The sequence below is a fragment of the Triturus cristatus genome, chromosome 11 (assembly GCF_964204655.1).
Source record: "Triturus cristatus chromosome 11, aTriCri1.1, whole genome shotgun sequence".
In the NCBI taxonomy this organism is placed as follows: Eukaryota; Metazoa; Chordata; class Amphibia; order Caudata; family Salamandridae; genus Triturus; species Triturus cristatus.
This window is the reverse complement of record NC_140594.1, coordinates 971,715,286-971,738,213: the sequence shown is the minus strand read 5'-3', so window position 1 is coordinate 971,738,213 and position 22,928 is coordinate 971,715,286.

Below are 22,928 nucleotides of genomic sequence, written 5' to 3'. Positions count from 1 at the left end.
AACCAAGATGGCGCCTAGTCACCGGCCCGTTTTCCCAACCACTCACCCAAGATGGCGGCTAACGCCGCGATGTAAGCCTCCCAGGTAGCCCTACTCACTAAATCCCACAAATGCGGGTGAGTTTCCAATTATTATAGCGCAGGTAAGACTCACTATTCACACCCCCCCCAAAATGCAGGCGCAACTGCGCAGGTTACAGCACGAGCGCAAACAGGAGCGAGAGCCGAGCTATGGCGAAATAAAATTAGGAATCAATTTAAAAAGCTGGCAAAAGCAGTGACACGCGTGCAGGTTCAAAAGATCTACCTGCCGGTGCAAAAGGATCGCCTTAAATGCAGGATGCGAGGGCAGAGCGCGGGAGACCGCCTATGCGATCGTCTAGCCTGCCAACCAAGATGGCGCCTAGTCACCGGCCCGTTTTCCCAACCACTCACCAAAGATGGCGGCTAACGCCGCGATGTAAGCCTCCCAGGTAGCCCTACTCACTAAATTCCACAAATGCTGGTGAGTTTCCAATTATTATAGTGCAGGTAAGACTCACTATTCACACCCCCCCAAAATGCAGGCGCAACTGCGCAGTTTACAGCACGAGCACAAACAGGAGCGAGAGCCAAGCTATGGCGAAATAAAATTAGGAATCAATTTAAAAAGCTGGCAAAAGCAGTGACACACGTGCAGGTTCAAAAGATGTGTGAAAGAAGAGACAAAAACACATTTGTGTAATAGTTAATTCTAAATTGGAGTTGAACAGAATAAGTAAATGAATATACACCCATTCTGAAATTGGCACTCACTGTATGAATAATAATATTCTATTATCAGTGCTACTGAGACCAGACTTCCTTATACAGATAATTTATTGATTAATTGTTTTAATTAGTTAACAAAATGTAACTGCATACTAATTGATGTTTAAAATTAGTGCTGACTTTTTCAAAATTTAAGTTTTACCTTTTAAACTGGTTAGATCAATGCGTAGCCTATGAGTAAATGTAAAATGACAAACTTTCTGTTAGGATTACTAGTTAAAATAGTTGAACTTATTTTATCCAGTGTTTGTAATAAGCTTTTATGTACACAAAGAAGAAATAACTTAACAATAGCAAGATGTTTTAGGCCAAAATGAAAGATGGAACATTATAATATTAAATAATAAAGTGTAAGGTATATTGAAGAGCGTTATAGATTTGCGAGATTTGCATGAATTGTAATTAGTTACTTTTAATAGCAAGTAAGTGCAGACCATTCCTGTGAGAAATCGGACATTAGTTGAGAGGAGTGGGTACCCACCTCAAATCATAACCTCAATTTTTACCAAGGTGAGCCTCTAAAGTCTCAGGTAGCTTTCACAGAGCCCTCAGGCTCACTTTAGAGGCAATGTGTAAAATATTTATGCACTAATCGAACACTATTAAAGTGAACACAGAACACACACAAAATCGGAAACCAATTTTGAAAATAGAGTGCATTTTAATCATTAAAATGTCCTACAACAACAAACATCCAATCAGTAGAACAGTTTAAGGTCAAAAATAGCACCTGAAAGTTTTAAGTTACGTGTAAACCAAAGTCAAATAGTTGTATGAGACTAGGACAAGTTTTAAGGTCGACCACAATGATTTGAACAGATTTCTCTTGGTCAACAAAGTTAACTTTGCACTTAGAAACATTTAAGTGAAGTCAAGACAAGTCAAGTCAAAAGTCTTCAGCGAGGCCAGGCAGTAGGTTGTAGTTGAGGAGGGTTTGATATCATCAAGTTGCCGGAGCATGGAGTGTCAATGAAACAATTGGTTTAGGTGGGAAAAACTCTTAGAAGGAAAAGTTCAAATTGACACCTCAGAAGCCCTCAATGTTAATTGGGTCCCCTTTGTCATTGGCTCTGGGGAAGCCTTCTATGATTGGACTTTGAAACAGTTCTGGATGTCAAATTCCTAAGCAAAGAAGGCTAGGCATCGTTAGATTTCATTTGATGGCAATTCCACTGAATCAGATTTGCTGCTGTGGAGAATAACATAGTAGGGTCTGTGGCAAACTCAATCTTAGTGGTGAGTACACCCTCTGCAGATTGGCTGGCAGGTTGGTCTTGGTCCCATGACTGTTCCCAAAACAGGAGTTGGAAACACATTTCTAAGTCCCAGGTTTTATGGTTAGGCAGGGGGAAGTACACTTTGACCACAGCAAAGTGTCAAATACCTTGGAGACAGCAGTAGGAGGGTCATGATTCATTACAGTAGAGACCAGCAGCCGGGTCCAGGGAAGGCCCAAAACCACACAAAATAGAACCGTTGTGAGGAAAATACTGTCCCTTAATTAATTCAAGTTCCAGATGGAATCATAATTCAAGTTCCAAAACACAAATCCAAATCTATCAAGTAGCGTGCTTAAAAACTTAAGACAATATTTATTTAATTCTTTTGACATCGAATATTTATAGTGGAATTTTGTTTTGCAACTGGTCTACTGGAAATACAGGAAAGAGGCCTCTTTAAGAGTGGTATGTCCCTGAGGTTTAAACAGGCAGTCGGCTTTATGAGCCTTGGAGTCACTGCTGGGGGTCCTGTGCAAAAGGGAAGGCGGTCCTGTCTTCTCAGGTATTCAGACAACAGGGCTGTCGTCTTCTGAATCTTCTAACCCAAAAAGGCAACAGTGGTACAGTAATCACACATCCCTATCTTTGAATATGGCTCATTACATCGCAATGTATTACATCGCGTGCTTTTACAACACGATCATTACAATGACCGCGTCGTTAGTACGTGATGCATTTACATTGCAAGTCATTACAGCAACTTGCACTAGGGGGCGCAGAATAGTATTAATTATTATTCCTACTCAGTTTGCGCAACAGTAGTGAAGGTGTTAGAGTTAATTTCCAACACCTCAGTGCCCCCTAGTGCAAGTTGTTGTAATGTAAATGCATTGCGCACTAACAACGCCGTCGTTGTAATGACCGCTTTGTAATAGTAGCTTGATGTATTGACAGCATTGTAAATGCTGTTTCCCATATCGTTAGAGCAGTGTAAGGTACATAAAAACAACAGCAGTGTTCTCTACGCTAAAACACACCTCTTGCCATGATGTGTGTATCTGGCCCAGAGAGACAAGTTCCCAGCCAATGCATGAACAAAACAAGGAATAGCAGAGCACCTCTCATTTTTATCTCATATTTAAATTCTGGCGGTCTGGGTTAATTGGTGCAAATTTTTATGTTAATTTTTAACATATATTTATATTGTGAAAGGAATGAAATACATGTAGACAAGCGCCATGGGATAGAAATAGTGAATATGCACTATTGTGTTCAGTTGCTTCATTTCCACAAAATGTCTCAAACTTTTTGTAATGCATTTGATCCTGCTGGCTTATATGAAGACTTGGAATCGTGCGTTTATGGCTTTACTTTCTCATACTGTACCTTTGGATTTGGCCTTGAAAAAGTCCCAAGCAGGGACGAAACACATGTCTGCTGAAACCATCTATGAAGCATCTATACCAACATCTCTGCAGTCACTGTTAAAAAATTGTAATTGCAGTTACAACACTGTGCCTCTTTGCAATATCAGAATCAAGTAAAACTATCATTCATCTCAACATTTGAAGCATTTCTGAAAAATATTTTGAGTTATTTTTTCATTCTATGCTCAGTGAAATTTGTTTTGTGCATTTGAAATATATGAATAATTTCACCAATTGACCTAGACCAACACAACTAATATAGGATATAAGTGACGAGTGCTCCATTATTCCTTGTTTTGTTGCCTTCTGAATCTTCCTCAGGTCCAGCTGTGTTCTAAAGACAGTACTGGGAATGTAACATTTATGGGCAGTGCCAGCCTGAGGGTGGGAGAAACTCCTGGCCACTTCCTAACCAATGAGGTAAATGTTCCAAGGTGTGACCCACCCACCTTTGCAGCACTTCCTGTAGGTTTTATTGTAAACTTATCTCAAGTTACTTTTTCTCCTTTTATCTGACATGGCAGAACCTTTCTACCCCTGATGAGAGCTCCCTGTGCCCAATCAAAAGCGTAGGTATGGACATGGGCAACCCTCTCTCTTCTGGTCATTCTAAAGCATTTCTGTGGCAGCTTCCGCTCCCACTGGGATTGACTAGGAGGACAATAAAGGGGGCAGACCCAGGTGTGAGATACTTCTGGCTTTGAAAGAAGAGGCTTCTATGAGTTAATCAAGGGGCTGAGTATATCCCCCAGGTCATCCGGCCAATGGAGGAACAATTCCTACCCACATCCAAGGCCGTTGTCCCTGTCCCAGGAGCAGTCACCACATCCCCATAAGGGAGCCATCAGGTGACAGGTGAAAGTTTAAATACTTACACAAAGGCCTTAGCGGTTGTAGGCTGAACAGTGCCTTTTGCCCAATAGTTAGACAGCATTGAACTTTACAATTCATTGTGATTTTGTCTATTAAAAAGTGCCTTTAATTATATGTTCTAGCTGATACCAGTCTGAATTTAGCTTTATAGCATGTTTTAACTTAATACAGCGTTTCCCTATGAAAGCAGCCAGCTTCGCCACATTGCAAGTGGCTTTTATGCGTTTTCATTCTGAGAACATGGGTGGCAGTAAACGTTTACATGTCATACTTTAAAATGTCAGGCACCCTGTTTGAGCATTAAGACCTACCTTATGGGTGACTTCAGTTAATGACTCAATTATATCTATATTCAGAAACAAAAGTATCCATAAAAGCACATTTTAAAATCACAGAAGATATTAAAACTGACATTTCATAGAAATCACAATAAAATTAGGAAAAATGTATGTCATTAGACTATGATATCACTATAAGACACTTCTAATGAGTGTCCATTGACAAGCATGTCTGGACGGCAATTTTAAGGTATGTACCCACATAAAAAATACTCTCATCGTCAGTGAGTTGGAGCAACTTACCATGTACTATTCTAAGATTCCTGATAGCAAGCTTCTTGATTAGGGCAAAGAAAATACCCTTAGTGTACTTAGAGTAAAAGCCACAGAAAAATAGGAAATGTAACAGAGATTGGCCTCAACTTCCATTAAACGGGCAGGGGGAAATATCCAGATTTATCTGAAATCCAAAGGGGAAACATAACAAATATTTAACGGGGCCTGCCCTAAAATCAAACAGTAAACCTCTCTCCCAGTGCCCTGTGGATTTTGTTAAATACCCTGTGATAGATTTGTTAATTCAAATATTCATGTAAGTCGCCACACTCACCTTTGAAGTATCAGCAGCTAATCTATCGGTCTCTAGGGATTTATCAATAACTGATTGTGAAATCTGAGCCAAACTATAACTTCCCTGTAACCTTTGTTTTATTTTCACTGAATTTGTAAGGTTTTTTAAAATCTATTTCTTAACTATAACTTCACTGTATATATATACATATATATATATATATATATATATATATATATATATATATATATATATATATATATATATATATATATATCCGAACCAAAACCTCCGTTCAAGGAGCCTCCGACCCTTCAGGGTGGCCTCTCAACAACGGGCACGGAGAGGCCCGCCAAATCACTTCATGTGGACAAAAAATAGAGGCCCGTTTCCAAAGTCAGCAACCTTTTAATCAAGGACACAGCAGCAACAATGCTTCCCATAGCCCTACATGTTTCGGCGCTCAGCCTTGTTCACGGGAGGAAGCAGTATGCAAAGTGCGTACGTGTAGGCAGTTTTTAAAAGGTTATTGGTCACATGACTGAAAAGCATATATCTCCCAAAATGCATCAGAAAAAATCGGGTGAGTACCAATGTCATTAAAAGTTCTCATTTTTTTTGGCATAGAATAAAGTGAATGCTTACTTCCACTTTCTGATGCATTTGATAATAATAACATCCAGATGGAACACAGTCACGGAGATTTACAATTACCAGCGTGATGCTCAGGTGAAATAACATCCCTGTTAAAAGTCCTTTCTCCGGAACGATCGGTGCAAGGAATCACCTCCACCAAATCCCTTCCATCACTGCAGTTTCATTTTTGCTCCATTAGCATTACCTCAGTAGGAGAAACGGCAATGCGTGGGTCATGCTCCTAATTTAAATCCGAACCAAAACCTCCGTTCAAGGAGCCTCCGACCCTTCAGGGTGGCCTCTCAACAACGGGCACGGAGAGGCCCGCCAAATCACTTCATGTGGACAAAAAATAGAGGCCCGTTTCCAGAGTCAGCAACCTTTTAATCAAGGACACAGCAGCAACAATGCTTCCCATAGCCCTACATGTTTCGGCGCTCAGCCTTGTTCACGGGAGGAAGCAGTATGCAAAGTGCGTACGTGTAGGCAGTTTTTAAAAGGTTATTGGTCACATGACTGAAAAGCATATATCTCCCAAAATGCATCAGAAAAAATCGGGTGAGTACCAATGTCATTAAAAGTTCTCATTTTTTTTGGCATAGAATAAAGTGAATGCTTACTTCCACTTTCTGATGCATTTGATAATAATAACATCCAGATGGAACACAGTCACGGAGATTTACAATTACCAGCGTGATGCTCAGGTGAAATAACATCCCTGTTAAAAGTCCTTTCTCCGGAACGATCGGTGCAAGGAATCACCTCCACCAAATCCCTTCCATCACTGCAGTTTCATTTTTGCTCCATTAGCATTACCTCAGTAGGAGAAACGGCAATGCGTGGGTCATGCTCCTAATTTAAATCCGAACCAAAACCTCCGTTCAAGGAGCCTCCGACCCTTCAGGGTGGCCTCTCAACAACGGGCACGGAGAGGCCCGCCAAATCACTTCATGTGGACAAAAAAAAAAAATATATATATATATATACATTACCTACTGGCGGTTGCCAGTAGGTAGTTATAGTTGGGACCAAGTTTCCATAGGAAGAGCATTTTTTGTTTTGCTTGTAACTTTGGCATTGTTTGATGAATCTTCATGAAATTTTTCAAACTAATTCTTTATTCATATCAGCTCCTATGTTAAATGTTTGGGGGTGATTCGTCAAGGGGGTCCGAGAGAAAAGGGGGGTCCCAAAACGTGTTTCCTCCATGTTAATTTCGATAGGAAACTTTATACAAGGCTACAGGTCGAACGGGTGATCTGAATTACCCCAATGTTGGCAGGGAGAAGGGTCTTGGTCTAGAGAGCACGCTGTTGTTTATTTGGTGTAAATCCGTTCAGTAGTTTTTGAGAAATATCTGATTTGCTGAGGCATTACGAGCACAAGCTTGCTGCTTATTGGTTGGGAGCGCTGCGAGCGGTTGCAACTAGGAAGTGTTGGCCACCATTTTGTGATTCTGTCGAAGCGAGTAAGGGGAAAAAAGGGCGAAAAAAGTAGAAAAGAGGAGGGTAGGAGCACTGTAACCTCTGTGGGGTGTTTAGGGTGTGCTATAGAGGGGGTGCAAAGCAAACTACTCATACCTACCAGTCTGAAAGTGCTGGGTACGGAAATTAAGTGAGGTATTGCGTAGAGTCTGAAGTTGCTAAGGTGAATGCTGCGGGAGTCGTGGATGAAAGTGTGAGCCTAAACTGTGTGTCTTATGGTGTGAAGTCATGTGCCCTGGCAGCTGCAGCAAACCTGTGGAAGTAGTGTCAGCATGTGTTTATACCTACTAGGACAAACTACTGACTCCTACTTGTTTGAAAGTCCTGGGGTACGGAAAATATGTGAGGTATTGTCTAGAATCTCATGGTGCTAAGCTGAGTTGCTGCCGGAGTCGGGGTTGAAAGTGTGAGTCCAAACTATGTGTCATATGCTGTGAAGTTATTTGCTCTGGTCGCTGTGCCACATCTGTCAAGTAGTGTCAGCATGTAGTTATACCTACTCGGAGGAACTTTTGTTTCGAACATTGGTAACTTGTGTATTGTGCTTAGGGGGTGTTATACAGGGAGTGCGAAGGTAAATTTGCACGTATCACATCAATACGGTATTTGCAAAGCGCAAACTACTCACCCCTATGGGTCTGAAGGCCCTCGAGGCCGGCGTGGAAATTATGTGAGCTATTAAGTGAGCTATTGCCCAGAGTCACATGGTGCTGAGCTGAGGTGTCCAAAGGTGTCCTTCATAAGCATTTCCAAACCTACCCCAGTCAATGTGCCTCGGTAATTTCCAGCACAATGCACAATCATGAGATCAGGGTGTGGAAGATGCTAAGAGGTTTTAACCAAAGTTAGCAATTGGTGCCACTTCAATCTTCTCTGTGCAAACCATTTAATGTCCACATTTTGTAAACATAGGTCTAAGTCAATACGTCTGTGTTCTGCATACCTCTTGCACCAGAAAATATAGCTATGTCCTACGATCCACACTAGCATTTTGAAGGTATGGCTAGAAGGTATGGAAAGATGTCTGTAGCTCATGCAGTTCCTTGGTAGAATAAGAGAAATGTTTAAAGATGGGGAACTACTTTTTTCTGCCATCCAAAATGATACGTGATTGGGAGATGAAAAGCATTATTTTTTAAAAGTAGGGTTTACATTCGTTTTGTGGAAAAGCATCTTTGTGATTAGTTAAGAAAAAGCAGTTTCAACGTGGAGTACATATCATAGGATAAAATTTGCTCAACTCAACCACACCTGCTACTTGCATTTGGAAGGCACTGTTCGAACTTAAAACAATTGTGAACTTTTAACCTGCACGTGCCGTTAAATGTTCGAGCAAATGTTGCAAAAAAATATTGTTAAGTTTAAAAAAATTGATGAACTTTTAACCTGCACGTGTTGTAGAATGTTCTAGAAAATGTGTTGATGGAATACGTTGCACTTCTGACTTCTATGTGTCGTTGAATATTAAAAAAACGGTTTATATGGAAAATTAAAAAGAAACCAATAGAGAGAAGTTTTGAAACCTAAAAGAATCAAGGAACTATTCTAATTTGTTCTTTACATGTATTTATCTGTGGAGCAACAAAATTATAGACACAACAGCACCAGGAAGAGGAAAGAAAAAAGAATTAAGAAGAGAAAAATGTAGTCTACGTAAAAAATTTGACCAGGCAAGGGCTGAAAATCTCGCCAAAATTAAGAAAGAATATACTTTATTAATCCGAAATGCAAAAAGGGCCCATAAAGAATCATGCTGGGGAAAATTATTGGAGGCAATGGAATCTAAGAATATTCATCACTTTTGGTTGTTAATAAAATCCGCTACAGAATCTTCTGTTGCCCCAATGAGTTGCATAGTGGAAGAGGGGATATGGGAAGATTATTTACAGGAATTATACCCCCAGGGGAGTGAAATCGAGGAGGAGAGACCAAGGGTTTGGAGTGGCCTAGCAGAGAACTTAAAATCGGATTGCTCAATAGTAAATGTTCTTAGTACAATAAGGATGTTGAATTTAACAAGAGCAGCAGGCCCAGACAGCCTCCCAGCTATGATAATAAATTCAAATCAGTCCTGGTGGGCAGAATTCTTCTCTAAGATATTTTTAGTAATCTTGGAATCAGGGAACATCCCCACAAATTGGAAGGGTGCAATAATCAGGCCAATTCATAAGAAAGGGGATGTATACGCACCTCAGAACTACAGACTTATTAGCCTGTTAGATATAGGACAAAAGATCATTGCAAAAATAATTTTAAGCAGATTAATAGATTGGGTTGAAGAGGGATCTATTGTGCCAGTTGAACAAGGAGGGTTTAAAGAAGGTCATTCCACAATAGATCACTGCTTTGCCCTGTGGGCAATGGCCAGGAAGTCGATTGAACAAAATGGTAAATTGTTCTGTTGCTTTGTTGATTTTCGGGCAGCTTTTGATTCTGTGGATCGTAATAGTCTCTGGGGAGTTCTGGAAAACTATGGCATTTCAGTTGGCATTTTGAATATTTTAAAGGAGTTACACATTTACAACTGGGCCCAGGTAATTAGAGATTCAAATGGGTCATTAACTCATAAAATACCTGTAAAGAATGGTCTTAGACAGGGGTGCGTTTTGGCACCCCTGCTTTTTTCTATTTTTCTGGCAGATCTCCCTGCAACGCTGGAAATAGAAAAAAGTGCGAGTCCGCGTATGAATAGAAATAAAGTGTCCTGTCTTTTTTACGCCGACGATCTCGTGATCCTTGACCAAACTGAAATGGGACTCCAAAGAAAATTAAATGTGTTTAAAAATGACTGTGATAAAAAGTTTTTAATTGTAAATATGGATAAAACAAAGGTCTTACAGTTTGGGAAAAGAGCTAAAGTAGGCCTTTGGTTTGACAGTACATTGAAGTGGGATACCCATTTGGAGGCACAAGTTGCAAAAGCCTCCTCGTCAGTGTGTGGCCTGAAAAAATGTAATTAAGAATATGGCGACATGTCTCATAGACCCTTGTAAAATGCATTTGAAGCCATGATCCCTCCGCAAGTTCTGTATGGAGCAGAAGTGCTCTATTTGAGTGGAAAAAGGAGTTGCAATCGTGTAGAAGGAAAGACTATAAAAATGCTGCTGTCTTTACCAAGTAGTGCTATGATCCAAGCAATTAGAATGGAGGTAGGGCTAATAGCCTGGAATGTAAAGAACCAAATGTCCTTATTAAGATTCTGGAATCGCCAGGAGTTAGGGGGTATGCAAAAGATCTCAACATGGTGTAGAGAGGAAATTATAACTAGTAGCCTAGGTTGGGCACGAGATGTAAGGAAAACCCTTCAGTCCGTAGCGGCACATTTAAAGTTGAGTCTCTCGCAGCCATCCATGGACACACTCTTCACAAAGAAAATACTTAGGGTTCAAGGCCTACAATTCTCTAGATCACAAGACCTTGATTATCTGAGGGTGAAAAAATCAGTTAATTGGGTAAGGAGTGCATGGGAAAGGGAGGACCGGTTCCCATATTTGGACTTTTTGCCCAATAAATGGTTAAGTCATGAAATTTCACGGGTTCGAGTGGGTATTAACCCTTGGAAGTCGGATGGAAAAACAAAAGCAGCATTGATCCAACTGGATGGTATTTGTAAATGTAGACTAGGGGTAAGAAATGATATTTTGCATATATTGCTTGATTGCACATTGATTTTAGCGATACGAAAAGTATTTTTACGACCAATATTTTTAAAATATAAGGTGAACTCACGTGCGCAAGCGGCTCATCGTTTTATGGATATGTCATCCCTAGATACTACAATTGCTTTAGGGAAGTTCCTGAAAGCAACACATGACTTTATAGAGGAGAAATTAAAAGAGGGATGATGATTTATAATTTTTTTTTAATGTCCTCCCAAAAGTGAGAATTTTATGGACGAGAATTTTAGGGATCTATATATTTTTTGTAAATTGTGATAAAATATATTGTGGTTTTTCTTTTTTAATGTTTTACTATGAGGATCTTAAGCTGTGTATGGTTTTAAAGACTATGGTCTAAATAAACATTGTTTATCTCTCTCTCTCAAGAGGAAGAAGCAGGGAGTGGGGGGACGGGGGAGATGTGCAGAATGGCACACATTCACAATTAAGTACAGCACAAGTATAGACAAACAATGGCCAAAATGAAACACACCAACAAGGAGCACAAGTCACACAACCCGCCAACATCACACCACTGAACGAGCATAGAAGTGAAAACCATGCTGCATTCATACAGTATGTGTAAAAAAGCCAATTGTTGGTGTTGAAAGATGTCTACGACCGCGGTCATCATGGATGAGAAGCCCAGCACGTGGCACATGGGAGAGTTCACTGTGTGTTATGTTGCCAAACAGCTGCTCCTCCCTCCCACGAGCCCCCACACTTTTGTATGGTGCGCTGTTGTATCTTGTGCACTCGTACAGCACACCATTGTAATGCCTATTCACGCATGTCCTGTTACATTCCAACTACACCATCACAGTGCCGTTTGGAGGTGGTGCATGCCACTTTACAACATCGACTGCTGCGCCCCTTATGGCAGGCCACACCAGAACACAGAGACACACTTACCGCACTTCCTGTACATGGACATGTCTTATACACCCCGTTACCCTTACCGGATAGGCACACCCCTGCGCTGACCTGTGTACCCCGGACCAGCACACGCCGGTTGTCAATGCAGGAGGATGTGTGAGTAGCTACATGTCCAGGCTCACTGTCAATGCTGAGGTGACAGCACACTGTGATGTTGCAGGGCTCATGCCTGTCATGCTAAGACAATGACCACAGGGACATACTTGCTCTGATGCGGGTTTGGGGGGCGTTGGCGGTCCTGCAGTTGTTGCGATGAGTCTTGTGGCCCTCATGGGTATCCCTGTATCATGCTCATTGACTCTATGGCACCTGTGGGTGTTCTGGTGTGGCTCTTGGCTGTGTTCCCTTTTTAACACCAGCAGAAAGCAGGTGTAAAATCCCTGGTGCTAACGTGGCTTATAACCGGAATTTGTTTCGCATTGCAGTTGGTGTGAAAGTTGTGATGTGATTTTTTTCGTGTGCAGAACAATATATGAACCGAGCAGTGTATCTCCTCAAGATCCAGCACCTGATGCACTATTCCCATTCAATATAAATACAATGAGATTTCTTAATTGATTTTGTGTGTACACTGTAAGTGCAGCCACTACCTCAGTGCAATTCAATACAGGATTTTAGTATTTAGAATAAATCGCAAAGGTGCACCTCGTGTCTTTTTGCACGGGAACGGCTAGTCTGCATTTCATTATCAGCACTTTAATGGAAGTAAAGTTGAGATAAATCTAACACACTATTAAGAAGTTGGTGCAAACTGCAGACATCTCCAGTATTCCCACGATAAGTGTCCCGAAATTTAACACCATGGTGGACTCCATCAAATAACAGTAATAAGAACAAGAAAGAGTCACACAGCAGTTAAGAGAACAACCAAAAACGTTATAATTTTTCTTCAAACTTTATTTTTTATAAACATATATATGTAAAGGATAAACTATTTTCAAACTCTATTTTTTAATTAACATATATATATGAACGATAAACTAATAAACAAAATTTATCAAAAAAAATACAAAACAACAAGGCGGAACACTCCTGTGGGGACCATGGATGTCGACGACAGCCTGGAAAATAAAGCACGAAAAAAAGAACGTGTATAATGGGCATATCAAAGGAGAGAGACACAGAGAAACAGAGAAGGAAAAAAAAGCCAGAGAGAAAAAGAGAGGGAAGGAAAGAAAGGGAGTGAGAAAGGGAGAAGGAAGAGAGAGAGTTAGAGGGATTGAAGGAAAAGAAGGAAGAGAGAGAGAGAGAGAGAGAGAGAGAGAGACAGACACTGCCGCCCCTGCGCATTCATGAGCAAATAATTACATGGTGCCACCAGATCTCAAAGATGTCGCAGAGTCCTGAGTCATCAATGGCAGAGACCACATCAGCTGCTGGGGCTGCTAAGCCTGTGGAACTCAAGTACGTGCCACGTGGTGGGAGGTGCCTGATGGCCATATGAGCTTCGGATGGCTCTAACACTGTGCATCTGAAGTCCGCACCAAGGGGGTGGTAGGCCCCTGATGGCTATACAGATCAGGGTGCGACTAACCTTCTGCACAACTTTTCAAAGACTCTTTATGGTTGAGACACATGGAGCGTCCACCATCTAGTCAGCACCGGCAATAAAGGATGTGACGTTGTCGATCTATTATATTTGCGTGGTCACATGGCCTGTGACGCATGTGCCGGATGGGTGTGGTGTGTTTGCAAACCTGTACTCAGGGAGTGGCCATGAGATATTGAGAACTAGACCACGGACCTGCACACCAACTGCGAGTACGCCTGCAACAGGTAGCTATGTGGGGCCAATGTCGGAACGTAATCGAAGTGGCGTGGCGTGGCATACGACGGAACAGGGCAGGGATAGCTACAACGAAGCGAACGGCTCGTAGTACTGCATCTGTGATTCAAGCGTACGGGCCGCAGCTGTCCCTCTGCGAGCCTGGGTGCGAACTGTTCATAACGCACACTACATAAGCATTGAAAAACCATTTTGTGATTCAGTCTGTCAGCTGGCATTTGTGCGAGGCATTTGTGAAAACATATCGGAGGTCTTTCTGTGATAGATACCCCTTTGACGCTGCCTCTGCCCACATCAGCAGGTAACGCACCCTCTTCCCACATTACCATCATACCCCTAACAACCTTCTTGGGCCTGGAGTTGTCCCTGTGCGGTTGTACAGAATCTTAGCCATGTATAGATTTACATATAAAAAAATTATTTATTTAAAAGAACAACAAATAAGACAGAAGGGAGTCTGGTGCTGTGGTCGCTGCCACAAAGTTGGGGTCACTGCCATTCAGGACTCAGGACACAGTTACAGCTGTGGGATCGGCTTGTGTTAAAGAGGGTTAGTGGGACTACGTGTTGCCGGCCTTGCATATCAAAATACGCCTCACTGATCGAAGGGAGTGTGGTGCTGTGCTTGGTGCCACGGACTTGGGGCCACTGCCATTCAGGACTAAGCTTGTGTTGGACAGTGTTAGTTGGCACCACATGTCCAAAATTCAAATTGCGAGGTCTGCTGCCCGCAGTGTAGCCTGCTGAGTGTTCGTTTGTACTTGAAAATGAATTTGGTGATTGTACTAAAGCTATAACTGCTATAAAAAATGTTCAAGAAGAAAGGCTACTAAAAGGATATTATGTAGATTTGAGGCCTGTAATAGTTACTTGCCTAGTGGACTCTGTCGTTAATGAATGAAGAAATAATTTTCATTGTGAGCCCTAGTGAGTGCAGTGTAGGCGTATGATGAAAAGATGAAATAAGTATAGAATACACTGACGAAGTGTTGTATTTTCTGAGTACAATCTTATTGTTAGAAATTAGCATTTAAAATTGGAATTGCGAGCTGTACTGCCTGCAGTGTAGACCGCTATTCCATGTTAGTTTGCATTTGAAGATTAATTTGGTCATTGTAGTAAAGCTATAACTGATATAAAAAAAAGGTTCTTGAAGCGAGGATACTAAAAGGATAATATGTAGGGTGTAGGACTGTCATAGTTACTTGCCTACTGGAGTCTGTAGTTGCATATGGGAATACCCCTCACTGATCAAAGGGAGTGTGTGGTGCTGTGGTCACTGCCACAGAATTGGAGTGACTGCTATTCAGGACTCAGGACACAGTTACACATGTGGGATCGGCTTGTGTTAACCCCTTCGCCACGGCAAGAATTCCGCCGCGGCGCTGGGGGGGTTTGGGGGCAGTTGCGGTGGCGCTGTGCTCGTGACGGAACCACTCCGTCATGAGCCACGGTTGAGCTGTGCTCATGACGGAGTGGTTTCGTCACGACTCCGCCCACTGCGCTAATCGCCTGCACAGGCGGGGAATTAGCGCCACGTGGGCGGAGCGGCCGCCAACGGCCGCAGCATGACGGAACCACTCCGTCATGAGCACAGCGCAACAATGGCTCATGACGGAGTGGTTCCGTCATGAGCGGGGAAGGGGTTAAAGAGGGTTAGTGGGACTACGTGTTGCCGGCCTTGCATATCAAAATATGCCTCACTGATCGAAGGGAGTGTGGTGCTGTGTTCGCTGTTACGACTTGGGGTGACTGCCATTCAGGACTCAGGACACAGTTACACATGTGGGATCGGCTTGTGTTGAACCGGGTTAGTTGGTACCACGTGTCGCCGGTCTTCCACAGTGTAGGCCGGAGGCAGCGGTGAGCAAAGGACCACAGGCAGGTGACATTGACTTGAGCTGCACAGATTGGGAGCATTTGGTCTTCTTAACCCATTATAGTCGCTTACACAATTTGCGTCACTACTAATCTTGAATTGTGAACCATGTAACCCCAGTGTAGGGTGGAGGCAGCGGTCAGGATGGGCGCACAGCCACGTGACGTTGAGTTGAGCTGCACAGTTAGTGGCACCTGGAGTACACAGCGTATGCGCACCCTGCGATTATACGTGGTCCCGGCAGGCCGCACTGAGAGCAATGTGTTTTGTCTAATGAATTCTGCCTTGAAGAGGCACGTGGCGATGACTTATGGTGCAGTGAGTTAGTAGCACCTGAAGCACACAGCGTGTGTACAGCCTGCAATCATGCGTGGTCCATGGTGGCCGCTGTGGGAGCAACGTGTCTTGCGAACTGGACTGCGACATCTGCAATCGTCACTGGATCTGAAAAGTGAGCCCTGCTGTCCGCAGTGCAGATCGAAGGCAGTAGTCGGTACAGACATAAGTCTGCGGTGCTGTGTCGCTGGGTTCACAGGGGGCCTGTGTCGAGGAGGCCCGTGGTTATGGCGGCAGGCACGTGCCAGGGTGAGGGCTGCCTCTTTGACAGACTTGTTGGTCTCCCCACAAGTGAACCACACCTAGGGCCTGGCCTATTTATTCATACTCCTACGCTGGAGTGGCGTACGTTGGAGCCGCCCACTCCGCTTCCAGGGGGGGACAACACAGCTACATATCTGAGATCTTCCCCACTGCCTGAGGTAACATGGTTGCATCCACTGTGCACTAGACTACAAGTATCAATAGTATATCTCCACATGGAGAGGTTTGTGCTTTGCATAGTGAGGGCAGTGCAGCGCATCAGCGTTACACTTGGCATTGTGTGCTTTATTGTTGATGGGTGACTTGCCTCCTTCATATATAGTTGCTTGCCACACCTCCCAACATTCAGCTATTGTGTGGCTGAGGGGCGTGACATTTTGGGAAGGTCCGTTGTCCTGTTTTGCGGTGCCTCAGTGGTTGTAGGGGTGGTGGTGCGGGGGGAGGTTCTGGTGGTGGTGGCGCTGGGTGTTGTGGCCTTGTTGTGTGTCGGAGCTGCATGAGCAGTAGCTCTATCACGTGTTGGTCTTTAGATGTGGCTGTGAGTTGGGTCCAATTCACGGAGTAGATAGTCAACCTCCTTACACCAGTTAAAGGTTGATGTTACTTTTGTTACTTCTAATTCTGCTTATCGCCTGCTTTCTGGATCGCATTGCAGATTTGGCTGGCCGTTGAAAATATGGGGAAGTAGTGTTTTCATGTTTTTTTTGCACGGGAACGCCCACTTGCATTTCATTAGCGTTAGTTGTGGCTCTAATTTGTGGCGATTTTGTTGGCGTAAGGTATCGATGGAAGAGTGGTGAGATTTGCAGTTTTCACCAAGTAGAGAATGGTTTGATAATTAAAAAAACACAGAAAAAAAGATAGGTTTAATGAACAGTATAATTAGAAATTAGCAGTTAAAAAACCTTAGAAATTCACAGAAAAAAACATAGGTTTTAGGCACGCTATAGTTAGAAATTAGCATTTAAAGAACTTTTGAAATTCACTGAAAAAACCATAGGTTTCAGGGATGTTATAGTTAGTTGGATATTTCACTCATAGAAAACCATAGAAATTCCCCTGTTATAGTTAGTTGAGCTAACCATAACTCGCTCCCCTGCAATGCACTGCTGATGACATCACATATTACCCCGAAACCGGTCCTAGGATGCTTGTTTCCAGTCCAGGGAGGACCTGTCCTGGCAGTTCAGGCTGGACTGTTCCCATGGTGGGGCACAGGTCAAGACAGATTTGCATATGGCTGGGTCCAAACTGGAATGGTAAGGTGAGCAAAAAAACGATGGATTTAGGCCCAGATCTCTGTACTGGGGTGAATGTATGACATTTATCTGCATTCTGTCCATCAATAGTTCTCTTTCCATTTGTCACCCCGAGTGGGACGGGTATGCTCAGACGTGAGTCCCGTGATATCCATTCCACTGGAATCAAGTTATCCTGGCTGAAGAGGGGTGAAACCCCGAAACCGGTCCTAGGATGCTTGTTTCCAGTCCAGGGAGGACCTGGCCCAGCAGTTCGGGCTGGACTGTTCCCATGGGGCACAGGGTCAAGACTGATTTGCATATGGCTGGTTCCAAACTGCAATGGCATGGTGAGCAAAAAAACTATGGCTTTAGTCCCAGATCTCTGTACTGCGGTAAATGTATGACATTGTTCTGCATTCTGTCAATCAATAGTTCTTTTTGCAGATGTCACCCCGAGTGGGACGGGTATGCTCAGACGTGAGTTCCGTGCTTTCCATGCCACTGAAATCAAGCTATCCTGGCTGAAGAGGGGTGAAACCCCAAAACCAGTCCTAGGATGCTTGTTTCCAGTCCAGGGAGGACCTGGACTGGCATTTCGGGCTGGACTGTTCCCATGGGGCACAGGGTCAAGACTGATTTGCATATGGCTGGGTCCAAACTGGAATGGCATGGCGAGCAAAAAAACAATGGATTTAGGCCCAGATCTCTGTACTGGGGTGAATGTCTGACATTGTTCTGCATTCTGTCCATCAATAGTTCTTTTTTGCATTTGTCACATATTACATCATTCATGACATGGTCAGTAACATCACTGATGACATCACTGTTGACATCTCAAATGACATCACTGATGCACCTCATCAGACCCTAATATAACACTTGATACACCCACTCTAAAATACAGACTATAATTTTCGAAACCATGAACACACCAATATCAGTTAGTACATATCCACTCACTAATTTGTAGGTCTACACACACATCCATTCATTCACCCATACACTCACTCACACATACAGTCAGCCATCAATACAGCATTATCATATCCAGTCACATATCTATACAGGCACTCACACACCGCTTCTCATTCATAGAGTTATTCACACACCTAGTCAGTAATGGAAATAATCAATCACACTTTAATTTACTCACCTGTACAGTTATACACATACCACGTCACTTATTTAAACATATACTAACACATACTTACACTCTAATACAAGCACACACTGATCCATACAGGCACTATCAGAATCACTCACTCTCACATATAGTCATTTATACAGTCCAACACTCATATATACTCCCTTTCACATATGGAGTTACTCACACATGTACCACTGAAGCATCCATTCACTCACCAAGACACTCATACACACACTCACCCAGCCATACAGACCTTCACAGATACAGACTTGAATACATATACCCAGTGAATTATCTACTCACACATCTATGCACAGAGTCATACCCCCCACCCACCCACACAGACACTCAGGCACCCATACAGGTACTCAGACAAGCAATCAATAGCTCATATAGATCCTCATTTAGTTGCTAACCAAACCATGGAACTGCTTACACACCAACTGACAACCTAAGCTGTGTGAATGTCTTTATCAGTCGCTAACACATGCATTAAGCTAGACACAATTAATCACTCACTTATACAGTCAGTCACACACCTACTTAATAATCTATCCTGACTCTTATACACTCATTCATTCTTCAATACACCTTGGCATATATATAATATAAAACATATTTACAATTTATCGAAACACACATTCACTGGATGATGTCATCAGTGATGCCATTTGAGATGTCGTCAGTGATGTCATCAGTGATGTCACTGACCATGTCATGAATGATGTAATATGTGATGTCATCAGCAGTGCATTGCGGGGGCGCGAGTTAAAATTAGCTCAACTAACTATAACAGGGGAATTTCTATGGTTTTCTATGAGTGAAATGTCCAACTAACTATAACATCCCTGAAACCTATGGTTTTTTCACTGAAAATATATATATGTATGTACGTATATATATATTTATGTATATATATATATATATAGAGAGAGAGAGAGAGAGAAAGAGAGAGAGAGAGAGAGAGAGAGAGAGAGATATTCACTGAAAAAAACATAGGTTACAGGGACGTTATAGTTAGTTGGATGTTTCACTCGAACAAAACCAGAGAAATTCGGCCGTTAGAGTTAGTTGAGGAATTAATTTCTCTTCAATCTTGAGGGGTCCCTGGGGGCCAACTAGCCCACCAGGTACCTCCAGTATGCGCCAGGGAGCAGCGTTGCAGACAGGTGTTCAGAGGCCACGCCCATTTTTACACCTCTCTGCAACACAGCTCTGTGGGGCTTACTGGAGGTACCTAGTGGGCTAGTTTGACCCTAGGGACCCTTAGGATTGAAGGGGACTTAATCTCTCAACTTAGAATGGTGACAGGGCGCGTTTACACAGTGGTGAAGCAAGGGGACGGGGCCTTACGTGATGTGTGCAAACACGCCCTGCGGCGTATTTTAAGTTAGGGAAAAATACCACTTCAAACCTGAGGGACCATGGGGGTCAAGTAGCCCACCAGGTGCTTCCAGGAAGTGCCACTGAGCTGCATTGCAGAGAGGTGGTGCAGGCCGTGCCCCTTTTGACATCTCTCTGCTACGCAGCTTTGTGGCGCTTACTGGATGTACTACGAATTCCGATTTACTCGACTGTTATCAGGAGAGACCTCAGTGCTGCATCTTTGAGCCCAGTACTGATCCTGAAAAGTAATTCTAACCATACTTACCAGTAACTTGAATTTCCTTCCATAGACTAACATTGACTGGTTTCACTTGGAAATTCTTCTAAGTGTGGAGTTTTGGAACTTTAAATATATTCACCTAAAATCATCAGAAGAACGAATTCCGATTTACTCACCTGTTATCAGGAGAGAACCCAGTGCTGCATCTTTTAGCCCAGCACTGACCCTGAAAAGTAATTCTAACCATACTTACCAGTAACTTGTATTTCCTTCCATATGAATCCATTGTCTGGTTTTCAGCAGAAAAGTTTCTAAGTGTCTATTTTCACAAACTAAAGATATTCCTTAAAAATCGCCTGTATAACTTAAACGCATTCTTTTAACTGTTTACAGGAGATGCACCAGTGCTGGATCAAGGATCCACCACTGAGTAAGAAAAAGTGACGATCACACTACTTACCTGCTAAGTGAATTTCCTTCCATAGGGTAACATTGATTGGTTTCACTTGAAAATTCTTCTAAGTGTGGAGTTTTGGAACTTTAAAATATTCCTATAAAATCAGCAGAACTACGAATTTTGATTTACTCACCTGTTATCAGGAGAGACCTCAGTGCTGCATCTTTTAGCCCAGCACTGACCCTGAAAAGTAATTCTAACCGTACTTACCAGTAACTTGCATTTCCTTCCATAGGAATCCATTGTCTGGTTTTCAGCAGAAAAGTTTCTAAGTGTCTATTTTCACAAACTAAAAATATTCCTTAAAAATTGCCTGTATGACTTAAACGCATTCTTTCAACTGTTTACAGGAGATGCACCAGTGCTGGATCCAGGATCCACCACTGAGTAAGAAAAAGTGACGATAACACTACTTACCTGCTAAGTGAATTTCCTGCCATAAGATAACATTGGTGTTCTATGTGAAAAAATTTCCGTGTCAACTTTTAAAATACAATAGTATTCCTTAAAAATCACTACTGTAACCAAAAAGCTTTTACTCAACTGTTTACAGGAGATGTCCAAGGACTGAATCTAGGATCCAGTCCTGTGGTTAGAAAAGTAATCCATAAAGTAACTAATTGCATTTAACTAGAAATTCACATTGAGCTCAATGGTGCATTGTGTTTGAAATTGTGTTGCCCATTGCAACAACTGTAACTACTGTACTTAAAAGTCAATTACCTTTTTGCAAAGTATTTAAACTAAAGTAATTCAGTCTGAGAAAGTATATTTTGTAATGTAATGTATAATGTAATTATAATGTAATTTAAAAAATAAAATATCTAAAAATAAATAGTTTAAAAAATGTAGTTAATCAGTATTAAAAAAATAACAATTAATACTTTTAAAAATTGTCATTTACAAAACCTTTGAAATTCACTGAATAAAACATAGGTTTGAGACATGTTATAGTTAGGAATTAGCATTTAAAAAACCTTTGAAATTCACTGAAAAAACCATAGGTTTCATGCCTAATATAGTTAGGAATTAGCATTTAAAAAACCTTAGAAATTCACCAAAAAAAACGTAGGTTTTAGAGGTGTTATAGTTAGCTGGACATTTAACTCGTACAAAACCATTGAAATTCCTCCGATATAGTTAGTTGTACTAACTACATCTCGCGCACCCGCAATCCACTGCTGGTGATGTCACATAATACATCATTCATGACATGGTCAGTGACATCAGAGATGACATCTCAAATGACATCACTGATGACATCACTGTATTTGCAGAGGGCTGCAGGGAGGGGGCGTGGCCTACAGCACGATGCCGGTCTTTTTTTTAATTATGTTTTTTTAGAAGGGGGCTGTGTTGCCTCCCTTCTTTTTCCTTTTTTTGGGCCCTGGGGACCCCATAAAAAAATCTAAATGGGAAGGGGGCTGCGTGGGCCCCCCTTCCATGGCCAATTCCGGCCCCAGGGACCCAATCCTCCGGGGCATGGCCACATATATTTTTTTCTTAAGCGGGGGGGTGCAGCGTGGCCTTCCTCCTGAGGCCTCTATTGGTCCCGGGGACCCCATCCCCCAGGGCCGGCCTTTATTTATTTTATTTTTACTTTTTTGGGGAGAGGGGCCTCCCGGGCCACTTTTAGCCCCGGGGACCAAATTTCCCGGGCCAGCCCTAACCGTTGGGGACCGTGGGGGAGCCCCAATGCCCCCACGGTCCCGCCGGCTCTCCGCCTCCTGCCGGAGCTGTCATTGCTTTTCCACACCGGGAGCTGCTGACATGCAGCTCCCCATATGAAAAAGCAATCTGCTTTGGATTTTGGAAGCGAGAGCAGTAAATCTGCTCTCGCTTCCAAAATCCAAACCAGAGTTTGCAATATCAGGGCGGGAGACACACCGCTCTCGCCCTGTCATTGCAAACCGCAGTGTCCTGGGGGTGGGCACCCCGGGACACTGCAGGAGCTGGCCCTGGGGAGTGGCGGTTCCCAGGGCCATCGAGGGCTCCAGGAGGGAGGCCATGCGACCCCCGAATTTACATGATTAGTGCCCCAGGGAGGTGGCGGTCCCCGGGAGGTGTGGGTGGGCTCGAGCCCATACTGGTCTGAAGACTCGGGGATTAAACCGTGAGCTCATTGCTGTAAAGTGATGTGCTCTGTGTACCATTTCAATGTAAGTCATAGTACCATGTTAGTATGTAATGATACTATAATGTAAGTATGTAATGTTAGAATGTAGGGCTGTCATGAGGGGAATCTTGGGGAGTTTGTACACAGTGCTGGAGAAGACGGTTGCCTTGCTGTCTGGTCCTGTTGGTGGCTGTTTAAGCTGT